Genomic DNA, 14,362 nt, shown 5'->3' with positions numbered 1-14,362 from the left:
CATTTACATTTGGAGAGTACTCAAAGGGAAGATAAGTTGTCTGTGTTTTTCTATAAGACTTCAAGCTGATGAGTCAAAGCTGCAACTGTGCACAGTTAACAGTCACCATCATAAGAAATTAGATGGTAATTGGCCTAAGAGACCAAAACCTGAAAAAGCTGATTGTTGTGATAGGAAGAAGGAAATGGTATATTTCCTTGCTGGGAAACTCTTTTAGACTAAGGATTCCCCAGAAAAACCACTGGTAACCCATTACCACCACTCAGAACTTCCTGAGAACATCTAGACCTACTGAGTAATAATAAAGTGACAGGAAGCCTTGAAAATATCTTATAACCAACTCAGTAACACCTGTGCAGTCCAGCCTGTGAAAAACAGTCCAATCTACAGGGCTGTGGTGGCTGAGGATGACGCAACTGCCATGCTGCCGCATCACCTCCAAAGGACTTCCAAGGCAGTAAGAAGAGGCAGCAAAAGGCGGGGGGGGGGGGGGGGGGACACAGCCATCTGAAAAGCCTTCCAAAACCCATGCTGCAGTGTTCCTGGCTTGAAAGTCAGGGTGGAAACCAACTGAAGTTAGCTTCACCCCCAAAAATGTCCTAGCCCACCCCAACCCCACCCCAGCATCCATTAGATGATGGCATAGCTCCACACCAGCACCCACTTCTGGGTTTGGTGACTGTGGAGTTATTGGCTGCCCAGACGCCGGCATCTTTGCCCCATCCAACAGTTTGGGTGCCCCTAAATGCCAGAGGAGAGGGCAAATGCACTGGCACGGCTCTCTGGTGCTCTCTGATGTCATTTCATCTCTCTCTCTCTCTCTCTCTCTCTCTCTCTCTCTCTCTCTCTTTCTCTCTCTCACACACACACACACACACACACACACACACACACACACACACACACACACACACACACACACACACACACACACACACACACACACACACACACACACACCCCCCCTACCTGGATTGGGCCATAAGAGAGATTTCCCAGAGAAATAGATTGTATTAAGCAAAATTTTTAAAAAGCTTTTTTAAAAAGGCTTATTATAAAACAGAAAGAGAAAGGGTGGCTAGACTCCAAAAGGAAATGGCAAAAAAACACAATACAGGGAAAGGCACATAGCAACAACAGCGATGTTCAAATAAAAAGCAATACAGATGAACTATCTAAGCTTAATACACATTACCTGGGCTTTGACTGGTTTCTCAAAGCATGTGCAGAACCCCTTGCAGTAACAAGAAGTTGAAGGCATTCTTAACCCCATACCCAACTTCATGTGGCATCAGTTTCCATTTCCTTGTGTCCTCCACGAAACTGGAAATGCTTGAAGGCATCAGGGGAGAGCACCTCTGATCTATTTCCCTCCTTTTCTTCTCCCTCACCCTGTTACATGTAATCAGTGGTTGAATAATTGCATTTTTAAAGACTCGGATAAGAAAGATATCCTTATGCCCCAGATGGTCATTGTCTTTCGCCAACTGCTGGGAGATGGTGAAGGTTAGAATTGATTGCTAACTGGTGTGTGCTTTAGAACTGCCAAGGTGTTCTACGATCCCAAATCAATTTGGGCCGTCCGTTGTTTCAGCAGGACACTTAGATGTCTTTTGGCTAGGCCAGCCAACTTCCAGTCCAGTTGAGTTCTGCGATGTGGGAAGTGAATAATGTTGAAAACAGATTTTTTGTTTATGTTCCAGAGTATTGGGGTTTCCTCGCTGATCTGAGAGAGTATTTAAGTCTTTATTATACTCCGTCTTACAAGCCGAGAAAGGGAGTTGGCATCCCACTGAAGGTGAAGTATTTGGAGGGGTGGGGTCTCTTTGGCACCGTCTGGAGTTCAGGTTTTCTATCAAAATGTGATCTAGATGATTGGTGATGTAACTGAAGCTGAGATTGATGTTATTCAGTTCTTCATAAATATTTCCTATAGTCACAGCTGTGAGTATGTAGATAGCTTCTGCCTGTTGTTTGGCTGTCATGTTTATGGTCATGCTCGCTGCTCCGTTTGCGTCTGTCTGCGTTAGCTCTGTTGTTATAGCACATTTATTTGAGGAGTTGACAGGGCCAGGGCTGCCAGCAGTCCCTGAATTCCCTCACAATGTCCTCTGCACTGTAAGGGAGTGACTGTGTGAATTTTCTCCTCCTACCGGGTTCTACTCTTGAGCCTTAGCATGTTTCTGTCACACTGGACCAGAGGTGGGATGCAGCCGGTTCGCAACGGTTCGCTAGAAGTGGTTGTTAATTTTTCTTCAGTTCGGCGAACCGGTTGTTAATTAACCTCTCTGCCCATTTTTTTTTCTTTGAGTTGCTGGCGTTTAGTGGCCCGAGGAAGAATTTTAAACTGAGTATCCAATGAGATCCCCTTTGATTCGGGGGAGGGGCATACTACAGCGCGTCAGCAGCTATAGGATTGGTTCTGCGCCTGGGAGAAGAGGGGGAAGTGGGCATGTGTTTGGCTTCTGGGAGGGAGCGAGGCAAAGCTTAGAGGAAGCGCTTACGGAGGAGAGCCTGAGGCAGAGTTTATGAAGAACAGGAGGTGATTTTTGAACTGGTTCCTGAAGCCTTTTTATCTTAGGCTATTAAAGTTAGTAACAGCCTTAAAGGCAAAGCTGGCGGGCAAGGGGAGTGCGTTTTTATCTTCTTCTGAGGGGGGCATTTGCCCCAGCTCTGCACCTGGCCAGCGGTCCTTCCCCTTCCCAAACCAGCAGGGTGCCTGGCTAGGGCCCCCTCGAGGCTCCAGGCTACCCCAGAGACCCCTCTTCTAAAGCCTTTCCTTCCAGGCAGCAAGGTGCCTGGCTTTGCCAGGCGCCCCTCTTCCAAGCGCTTCTTCTGAAGGGGGGGGGGGGGAGGGAGGGAGCATTTGCCCCAGCTCTGCACCTGAAGAAGGTCCTGCCCTTCCCAAGCAGGCAGGGTGCCTGGCTGGAGTCCCCTCTGGGCTCCAGCCCACTTCCCAGAGATGTGGCTTAAGAAGCCAACCTGAGAAGAAGAAGAAGAAGAGTTTGGATTTGTATCCCCCTTTCTCTCCTGTAGGAGACTCAAAGGGGCTTACAACCTCCTAGCCCTACCCACCTCACAGCAAACACCCTGTGAAGTGGGTGCAGGACTGAAGAGGAAGCTCTGAGGAAGCTGGACTAGCCCAAAGGTCACCCAGCTGGCGTGTGGGAGTGCCCAGGCTAATCCTGAATGGGTCCCCAGATAAGCCTCCCACAGCTCAAGAGGCAGAGCAGGGAATCAAGCCCTGGATTCCCTCAGATTGGGAAATGCACCTGCAGCTTTACTGGGTGTCTTGAGAAACTTCTCCAGAGGCTTGGGGGGAGGAGGGGAGGGGAGCATTTGGCCCAGCTCTGTCCCAGAAGCAGTGGCCCTGCCCTCTCCAAGCCAGTGATTGCCCAGCTGGGAGTCCCCTCCAGAGCTCCAGTCCTCACTTGTGAAGTATTCCCCTTCTGGATTTTCTGTGATCTCAGCAAATATGTGTTTGGGACCTCATATTTTTTCCCTGTTGTTTGCAGAGAAAGTATATAAATTATATCCTTTAAAAGAAGAGATTCTGAAGCACATTCTGGGCATATTGAAGCAGATCATGCTGGGTACTATCCAGAGCTGGTAAGCCTAGTTTGCATCTACATGGAAATAATGGGGCTCCCTTGAATAGCCATTACTTCCCATCAGACCACAAGCAACTGACAGTTAGGGGGGCTGTATTATTTAATTTTAAAATTTCATTGTTCTTTGCCAGCGGGGTGGGAATGTGCAGTCCCTAAAGATATCTGTACTAACCTAGATAGCTCATGCAAACTTGAATTTTTGTCCAAGAACTCAGTTTGCTAGGTAGAGATTGCTCTGGTTAGTGTTTGAATGGGAGATTACCAAGGAGATCCCATTTGTTTTACTCAGGACTCATGTGCTAAAGCCTAATCATTCCAACCCAGATACAATGTGAGGAAAGATTCCCTTTTGTTAACCTTTGCTCTTTGATCAATGCAAAATTACTCCATATGGGAGAAAGCTACTGCATGACCACAGACTGTTATTTTTCTGCTATCTCTGTCATCTATCAGTCCACCCCAAATTAAAATTCTTGCATGTGGATGAATGACCTGCGGATAGATAACTGCGCCCAGCAAACCCATCACATCATTTGAAATATTCCATCTCCTGTTTTCTACTCTTCACAGGTAGAAAGGCCAATAGATGAATAGGCAGAAAGCTTAGCTGCAACAACATTCCCATATTCACAGCTCCAAAACTGGCCCCTGTGTTCCCTGGCAGCCTGCTCCCACTGTCCCACAGCAGCTGTCAGCCCCACCTCAGGCAGGTTGATGTCTTCCTCCCTAGCAGGATGAGTAGTGCTCTGCAAGAGTGGCAAAGCCTGGGGAAAGGGGATGTAGAGCACCCTCCCTCAGGGCTTCTGCAAAATAAAAGGAAGGGGCTAATATCAGTTATACTATAATCTCTGCCCTGGCATTTCAGGTTTTCTGTTGTCAGTCGTCAGATAGAAACACTTCAGTTGAAAAAACCACTGTCTATGCATAGAGGTAAAGATAGTGATACGTGTGGAGTATGTGAACTTCTGCCTGAAATCACATACCTTCTTGTGGGAAACTATGTTAGTGACTGAGTGGATCTTAAAATGCCAACTGTGTTAACTTCATTGTGTGCTCCTTTCAGGATGTCCAGTTGTGTGTGCCTAGGTGAATGGGTTAAGCTGGGTGAATGGATTACTTCACACACTACTTTTTTAGTCTATACATAACTAATTGTATGTAACCCATGCTGTAGCTGCTCTGATCTTTTTTTCATTTTTAAAACAATCTACCTTGCTTTTGAATACATCAGCATAATGCTGCCCCCTAAAGTTGCTAACTCATTTTAGTAACTCATAAATTAGGGAGAAGAAAGCGTTGGTTTTTTTACAAGTTAGGCACTAGGAGACAGTAGAAAGAGAATATGGGAGGGAAGAGAAAAGAGATAATTTTAATCTGCAAGTCTTGCATATCTACACTGCTCTACATGAGCAACAATCAACAGTCATTTTAAGGAGGAAGTCAAAAAGGCTTGAGTAACCTATATTCTATTCACTTCTCCTTAGCATCTTATAATTCCACAAACTGTAAGTAATACACATGTAGACAGAAGTGTACTATCTAGTCCTGATTAACTTACTGTGCTACAAAGCAGATAAATATAAATGGCATAACAACTGCACCTGGGGCACGCGTGCCATGAGTCACTGCACAGCCCGTCCAGGGGGGCCCGCCCGGACTGCCCTGGCCACACCCCCACCGCTGCGCACCCCTCCAGGCCCTGTTGGAGCTATGCCACCGTTTGAATCCCACAACCTTCGGAACCTGTTGTTAAAATTTTTGAATCCCACCACTGCACTGGACCTATATTAGGCAAAAATATAAAAGAGGAAATCTCTGGTGTCAATACTGTAAACAGAATGGATAGATCGCAGATAAGGCAGAAAGTGGAAACCAAGCAACAAAGAGCAGGGAAGTTAGAGACAAGACAACTGTAAAATCAGACAGGGAACAGGAGAAGAAGATGCACAGGGTGTGCCTACCCTACACAAAACTTCACAACATCTTACAGGGCGATTCCCCATGGTCAATTTATCACGTGATACTCATGGTAAAAGTCCCGGTTTGGGCAAGGAGTCCCCACGGCTTCAATGTCCAACTTGGCTCCATCCTGGCCCTGGCGCACGCTCTTCCCCTCATCCCACGTTTTTCAAAAACTGGCAAGAAGGTGCACCTTTTTGAAAAACGCAGGCCGAGGCTGCATCGGTGGGGAGGCAGCAGAAAAACAATACGGTTTATTTTTCCTGCCCTAAGAGGCTCACACCAATCAGAGTGTAGTAGGCTGGGCATAGAGAGTGCAAAGGCTTGTTTTGTTTTGTTTTGTTTTGTTTTGTTTTGTTTTGTGCTGGTTGTGGCTTTGTAGGCATGAACCTGCAAAGAGAAGGAGAACTAGCGCAGTGTGTGTGTACCAACGAAGCTGCACAGCCAAAAAGTTAAAAAATAGAACTTCCTATGTTTCTACAAAGCTGTGCAGCCAGAATTTTTTCTTAAAAAACTTCCTCAAGCAGAGGGGAGGGACTGTGGGTTCATGTTCTTGCCCCAACACAATTGGAAAGAGCCGCAGAGCACATTGTGGGCTCATGGAAATAGTTAACAGTTTTTGATCCTGGGATTATGTGATGGAAGGATTCTAATGCTGAAACAAGGAAGTCACACAAGGAAGTCACACAAGGATGGTGAGGGGCTTTGATCCCAGGAAATGCCATTCAAATTTGACCAGCAGAATTCAAAAGTTTAGATTTACCTCATGGCAGGGCGGAGTTTTTCTGGGAAGGTTAAGTTGGGCTCCCGAGATAAGAACAAAGGAATCCTATGAGAATGTACCATGCTGAGGAAACTATGTAAAAGAAATCTTTTTATTTTATCATTTGAAATAAAGACTTTAAAAACTCAGCAGTTGGAGTGCCTGGTTGGAAAAGAACCCAGATTTCTAGAGGCAAGGCTGGAACCCTCAGTCTTGAGCTCGTGACAGATTAACTTTGACTCCCTCAAGAGATGCAAGCTGTAATGGGGAGGCAGAGACCGGGATGAAAAGTTGCTGTATCTTATGGAAGGGGGGGGGGGTTCCCAGTGGGGATTCACCCAGAGAATGATGAGGCAAATACTACTTCTGTAGGATTATTTTGTTAGAATCTTCAATGAGAAGCAACAGGTTCAAGACAAGAATCTACAACCATGGTGCAGAAGAATCATAGTGAAGGTAGCACTGAAGACTGAACTCTATCTCAGTGAAACCAAAAAGACCAAACAGAGTAGAACAAAGCTAATACAACACCGATCAATTATAAAATAGTTAGCCCCCTCCGCTTCTTAGAGTATCCAGATTCTGGAAAAAAAACCCTCAATTTAATTTTTTTCATCAGTTTCTGGATTCATTGTTTGGACTTCAAAATCATTAACTTTTGTTGGAAAAATCTAAAGATCAGTAGCCGGCTTTGCATTAGCTCCAGCTAAAAGACACCAACATTGACTTAGATGTTTATGTTATTCGTTGCATGCTGACTGTTTTCAATCATTAATTTTTCTGCTGATGTTTTTTTAATTGTGTGTTGTTTGCTCAATGTTTTCCGGCTTCATAATACAAATCTTGTATCCTCTGCAGTTCTATTTATTTTGGTTAATGGCAAATAAAAAATAAAGCACCCACCTACCTACCTGCCTGGCTGCCCACCTGCCCGCCCGCCTGCCTGCTCACGCGCACACACAGAAAGAGAGAGAAAGGGAGACGCCGGGGCCCCAAATACATTATTTTGGATATTTACCTGAACTGAAAGCTTGCAATGGTAAAAGTAAGCATAGCCTGTAAGAGTAAGTAACAGTGGAAGGACAAGTAAAATGTGCGGAAGTCACAAGATCTGAATTTGAAAACATTAGGTATTATCAAATGATTAGGCAGCCCATACATCTAAGATGGATCTACCAAAAGTGCACATAAGCATAGCTGCTTTTTTGAAACTGATAATGTTAGAGTATTTTTCACACTGTTTATTTCCAGGCTCAGTACCACATTATATGAAACTTTGTGCATTTTGCCTGCATTTCTTTCCTTCACTGAAAATTTTCAGCATACAAAATTGTTTTAGGCAGATGTCTGTCCCTTTTCTGTTGCCTAACTTTGAACAGACGAATAGAGGGAAGCAAAAAGGTCAGGCCACCCTTATCCCTGCCAGTCTTCCACTGAAACCCTCATTCTCAGGGAATGCTTTCACTGGTGAAAAATGAAAATTAGATAAAAAGATATGTTTGGATACCTGTAGCAGGTAAACTGGCGCTCAGATGAATAACAATTGCATGCATCAAGTCTACATATGCACGGTTATGGCTTTCACTGGATGAGCAACAAGGGGGCTACTTTGCGAAGGACATTCTAAACGCCCCCGCCCCCCCCCCCCCCCCGAACAGGACCTGTCTCTTGTATATACTGAATTTTGGCAGCAGAAAGTCCTGCAATAGGACTGACTCATGACCATTAAAAAAAACAGCTTTTGCTCATTCTGATGCTGTTGATCTAGTATTGGGTCAATGTGGATGTCAACATTACTAACACATAGTGGTTACTGATAGAGAATACCAACTTAAATTGTTTCTTAATTAAGATCATAACATTTTTAGTTCTTCTCCCCAATGGAAACTAGCAATGTTGTCAGTATTTAGTTCAGGAACAGCACAGGCAGTGTTTTCATCAAACTACATGGAATCTTTGTGATGGAAGAGCATAATGTGCACACCATCTGCCTAGATGCAATTGCAGCAAGAAACAAAAGAATTATCTAGAAATGTAAGAAATATATGTTTACTTCTCACATGGTATTTTTTTGCTTTTGTATTAACATTTCTGCTCTTAATTACAATAGCAACAGATTGCTTAATAAGCATAAAGTGTTGTTGCATTTTCTAACTCAGCAAAATATTTTGCTGAATTTTTAAAAACCCAAATGTCGACATTTTCTCATATCTCTCACCCAGCCTCAGATATGTAAACCCTATAATTCAGAATCACTGAGAGTGGTTTATCACTAGTTTAAATGAGAATTACTGGTTTAAATGAGACTTCATTTCTGAGTTCTACTGAATATTGAATGGCCTGTTGAATAGAATTAGGTGGCAAACTTATACTCATTTATCTTGGGTGTAAAGTTTAGTGGGACTGCAAGAATCACTAATTTTCTTTGGATTGCAGTAGATGTAACTATTGCACATGATTTTGGACTTGTTACATACAAGCAAGCTGATTCCTTTAGATGGAATTAGTCTGATGTCTTTTAGAAGGATTATTATGTTATAAACAGAGTTGTGTGTCCTCCTAATAGGCACTGTCTATCTTTGTAACAGATAGATGCACTCCGGAAGATATTCATAAAGGAAGCTGCAGGGAGGGGTGTTAGTTGAAAACATGTAGCATTTGATGAAATCCCTTCCTGGAAACTGGAGAATGCACACTTTATCCTGCTGGTTTTAGTTTCTTCCTTTCATTTGCATATTTTCCCACTGCATAAAGCAATTTTAATTTGATCATGCATGTGATACATATGATGGGCAGTTTCAATTGATGCATGCAGGACTGGGCTGATCTTTTTTATGAAATGCATATACATTACAATTTTCATTTTTGGCTACACTATTCAATTTTAAAATATTTGCCCCTCTGATTATGGAAAACTAAAACAAGTTTGGCCTCCTGTGTTTATAATTTTCTGTAGCCAGCTGCACTGGTTGGCTTCTGCTCTGCCTGTAAATCAAGGAACACTTTTTGAATAGACACTGTTGTCCATTTTTCCTTGGAGATGTGCTGCTGAGATCCTAGGCTGTGATGTAAGAAATAATAGCTGACTTGCAGTGCAATCCTAAATCTACTTTCCTGGATGTAAGCCTTTAAGGTTTTCATCTCTTTTGGAAGGCAGATATCATTCCAGATCTCTACAATGATATTTTAAAAGGTGGGCAAGTGAGCTGAATTTAATAGACAGTTTAATATCTGTGAACTCACAATAACCCCTGGAAGATAGAAAGCCAGCCACATGATTGACTGCAACAATTATGCTCAGGGACCTCTCTTATTGCAGAAACCTTGCTATTAATTATTTTTATTAAAGTTCACTATTCGCATAATTTGAATTCTTCCAATGAGTCTCGGTACATTTGGTCTCCGATAGCCTGATAATATTGGATTATATCACTGGGACAATATATAACTCCTTGTTTATATATCCAATATCATGTAGCTAAGCAATGCATCATCCAGGAAAGCTGTTTTTCCTCATGATGAATGACCATCTTTATAACATTATCCTCTAAGCATCATAGAGACATTCATTATCACAACATTTTCGAAACTTTGGCTTGTGGATAGAATAAAGAGTGGTGATAATAAAGACAAATACAATGTGAAATCAAATAGTTAAGAGCTGTTGAATGGGGCCATTTTTTTTACAATGACTTTATGCCATAGTGCATAATATATAAAACTATCTAAATATGCATATATTATACATACTTCATGCTACTCAGAAAATACTATATTTTGATGGAATCCCCCCCTGTTTTATCACTATTTTTTTTATTAAAACAGAAAATACCGCAAGCAGCACTTGAGATCAGAACCTGGAGCTATCTGGGTCAGGGCCATCCATAGGATTGCAGGACTTTAAATATACCACCAGTACATTGAACTGGACCTATAAACTGATTAGCAACCAATGTAGCTGCTATAATGTAGGGATCATGTGCTCCCTGAAGTGGGTTGCCCTTGGGGTCACTCTCCTACAGTCATTCTCAACCATAACCCCCAGCTTGTGTTAGACCTGCACAAGTCTGGGAAGCTTTAAAAGAGGCTTGGACAGATTTATGGAGGATAAGTTGAACTATGGCTACCAATCTTTTTTAAAAAAATAATTTTATTGTATCATTTGAGTATTACATTTTATATTAATGCTTTTCTTCATTCATTTTCAAACAATACATTTTCCCCTTTTTTCCCCTCCCCCCTATATTTTTTCATAGTTTTATCAAACAAACAGCAGTAAGTACATTCTTTGTGTTCTTTTCTCCCAATTTCTCCTCATTGACTCCAGCTTCTTTGATCCAGGCTGCGTATGTGGTCCATATCTTCAAGATTTCGCTCTGTTTATCTTGCCACAGTTTATTCTTTGTTATTATTTCAAAAATGTCCAGTGTCACTTGTTCCCAGATGTATTCCAACCATTTCTGGATTGTCCATTTTTTCTTTTCTTTCCAGCCTAAAGCTGTTGTTGCATGTGCTGCTTTGATCATTATTTTATACATATAGCTATATATTTTTTATCTACCCTTCTATCCTCCATTACACCCAGGAACATTAAATCATTATTTGTCCCAATATTAATCTTCACCAGTTTCTCGATGTATAACATTACGGTTGTCCAAATTTTTTTCACTTCTATACATTCCGTCCACATATGGCTATAATATGCCTCCTGATCTCCGCAGTGCCAGCATTTAGGACTGAGTCCTTTAAGCATGTATGCTAGTTGTTTTGGTATTCTATACCATTTCAATATCACTTTTCTTTCCAATTCCATATATTTCTCAATCTTTATATTTTTCCAACTGTCTATTACATTTTCAGTTTTCCCAGTGTCTAGAGGACCTTCCTTTCCCCATTTTTGATTTACTGTTCTTATCATAAAGTCTTTGTCATCAACCATATACTTATATATATGTCCCTATGGCTACCAATCTTGATCCTCCATGATCTGAGATTGCAAATGCCTTAGCATACCAGGTGTTCGAGAGCAGCAGCAGCAGAAGGCCATTGCTTTCACATCCTGCATGCTAGCTTCCAAAGGCATCTGGTGGCCCACTGTGAGTAGCAGAGTGCTGGACTAGATGGACTCTGGTCTGATCCAGGCTCTGTTCTTATGTTCTTATGACCATTTCAGATTCTTTATATCTGATGCCAAAAACAGCGCCTGAGATGACATGGACACTAGAACCAATATATTCTCTGAAATCCCATGCTGGGATCCAGTATCTATTAGACAGGTTGTTGAACTAATAACAGTCTGAACTAATTGTAGTTCCTGGGCATCCTTCAAAGGCTGTGATACACAGAATATGTTAAAATAGGCTAACCAGGATGTTACCAAGGCTGTGGTCCTCTCTGTGATCCACTCTGTCTCCTGCACAAATGACTGCACCTGGCCATCTGGCCATCTCTGCAATACACTTATACTGATCAGCATAGAAATAAAGGTCACATTCCTGCCTGTATAAATATGAGACTTGTGGAACATCAAAGATTAACAACACTTCATTTCAGCTAAGCTTTCAGGGACACATTACATCTGAAGAAGTAGGCTATAGTCCATTAAAGCTTATGCTGGGACAAAGTTTTGTTAATCTTTTGTTATTCTTTAAACCTTATATTTAAACAAGATTCCTGTTATTTTTTGATGGCTTCGGTATTCAAACATGGCTACATTTCTGGAAAGTCAATTCAGGAACAGAAAAGCAGAAGCTCAACTTTTTTGCCTTGCAAAAAGCACTATTAAGCTCTAGAAACCCTGGGGACTTAAATAATTTGGATACAGTCTCAGTGTATGCAAGACATGCAACCAGCTATGCTATCATCTGAATTCTTAAGTTTTCACAGGATCTAAGCGAAATAAATACATTACCATCAGCAGCAATTAATTCAGGGCATGCCACACAGTGATACAAGCACCCAGCTGATTGCAATTTACATTCAGTATTGTATTGTATTTTCTTTTCTGTAACCCAAGCTCAATAGAGTGTTTGGAAGTGTTTTCGGTAACCCAAGCTCAATATAAGTGTTTGGAAGATGAAATTTTATCACCTTTGCAAAATACAATAACCTTCATCTTGCAAGGAAGAAAGGCAAGACTCAACTTTGACATGAAATTATAGACCAATGATCATTATTAAATAAAGAATATAAGTTGTTTACTACAATTTTAGCTGATAGATTGAAAATAGTGTTAAAAGAGGTTATTCATAAAGATCATTGTGGTTTCTTACCTGAAAGGCAGTTGAAGGACAATGTTAGAATTGTATTTGACATTTTAGATAAACATAATGAAAAGTAAACTGCTTTGATTTTTTTAAATGCAGATAAAGCATCTGAAAATTTGAACTGTTCTTTGTTGTTTAAGGTATTGGAAAAAATGAATTTTGGAGAGAATGTTATAAAATGTGTGAAATCTATTTATACATCAAAAATGGCACAAGTAATTGTTAATGAAGAGGTAACTGAACCATGTGAGATACAGAAAGGAACAAGACAAGGTTGTCCATTATCTCCTCTCTTATTTACATTAGTTCTGGAAGTACTGAAGAGAGGTATGACCTGATGAGAGTCATGAGAGGTGATTTTCTCTCCCATTGAAGTTAATAAGTAGGTAAGTTAACATACCTACCGTATATACTCGTGTATAAGTCAACCCGAATATACGTCGAGGCACCTAATTTTACCACAAAAAACTGGGAAAACTTATTGACTCGCGTATAAGTCTAGGATAGGAAATGAAGCAGCTAAATAAAATAAAATTTTTGCTTTGCAACCACATTTTTGCACCACTATGGTGCCATCCGTGCTTTGAAACCATGTTTTTGCACACTATAGCACCACAGTGCATAGGATCCATGATTGCTGTGCTCAGTTCTGTGCCTAGGGACATGCCCTGTGATATGATGGTGATTTTTGGGTGACCTAGTGCAAAAATCATGAGGATCCATGAGGATCCGTGCTTTGCAACTAGTTTTTTGTGCCATTGTGGCACTAAGATGCATCGGAATCATGATTGTGGTTTTCAGATCTGTGGCTAGAGACATGACCTGTGATTAGATGGTGATCTTGGGGTGAGTATATATGGTAAATCTGAATTAATTTAGCCAAGTGTGTTTGAATGGCAATAATCTCAGAAGGCAGCACAATTATTTTATGAGAATGCAAGAGATTTTTTTAAAATCAGAAATGAACTCTTGATTTTTTTTAGTTCAGTTAATATTTGTAGCTAATATGCCATTGTTTAAGTGCTGCTCTAGCAGTTTCATTTTTTAAAAAAAGATATAATGGATTTGACATTCAACAGAAGTAGAAGATGAATGCGTAAAACAGGAAATGGATCCCAGCCAGTTTACAGTTCATTAAATGCAGCAGATCATAGCAAAACAACACAGTGAAACTAGCAGGCTAGCATGAATCTCAGCAGCAACTTGATTCAGAAAGGTTGGAGTTTTTGCTTTGTGGTTCATGGTTCTTCAATATCACATCGCACATCTTGATACTGAAAACGGGATCAAGAAACTAACAGCTGATAGCTACAATTATTATTATTACTCTTCTTCTTTAGTCATGCCAGAGTAAAATGTCTTTCTCACTTTAATAAACACATCATAAAGCTGCCACATATTCCTAGCTTCACGTCTGCACAACAAGAGCAAAAAAAGTAATCAACACCCCCCCCCCACAAATGTTATGAAGTATTCTCCTTTTCTGACACAAAGGATAAATGCAGGGAGGTTTGAAATTAATGGACATATAGCTTTTCCCTGATGACTGCAAAAACCTTGACGAGCACCTGCCATCTTTTTTCAATTTGCCTTCCTCAGTCTTTTCTTGATGTCCTGCTTCGATGCTCGCCTTGACTGTTTCTGCCATCTTGGATGTACTTTGCTGTTTGCCTGGGATGACTCAGGCAATATGTTGAGTCTCTGACTAGTTTTGCTCAGAAACTTGACAAAAGTATTCAAGCTCTCCTTCTTGGCTCCCAAAG

Source organism: Sphaerodactylus townsendi, linkage group LG01 (genome assembly GCF_021028975.2).
Source record: "Sphaerodactylus townsendi isolate TG3544 linkage group LG01, MPM_Stown_v2.3, whole genome shotgun sequence".
Taxonomy (NCBI): Eukaryota; Metazoa; Chordata; class Lepidosauria; order Squamata; family Sphaerodactylidae; genus Sphaerodactylus; species Sphaerodactylus townsendi.
Note: the sequence above shows the minus strand (reverse complement) of the source record.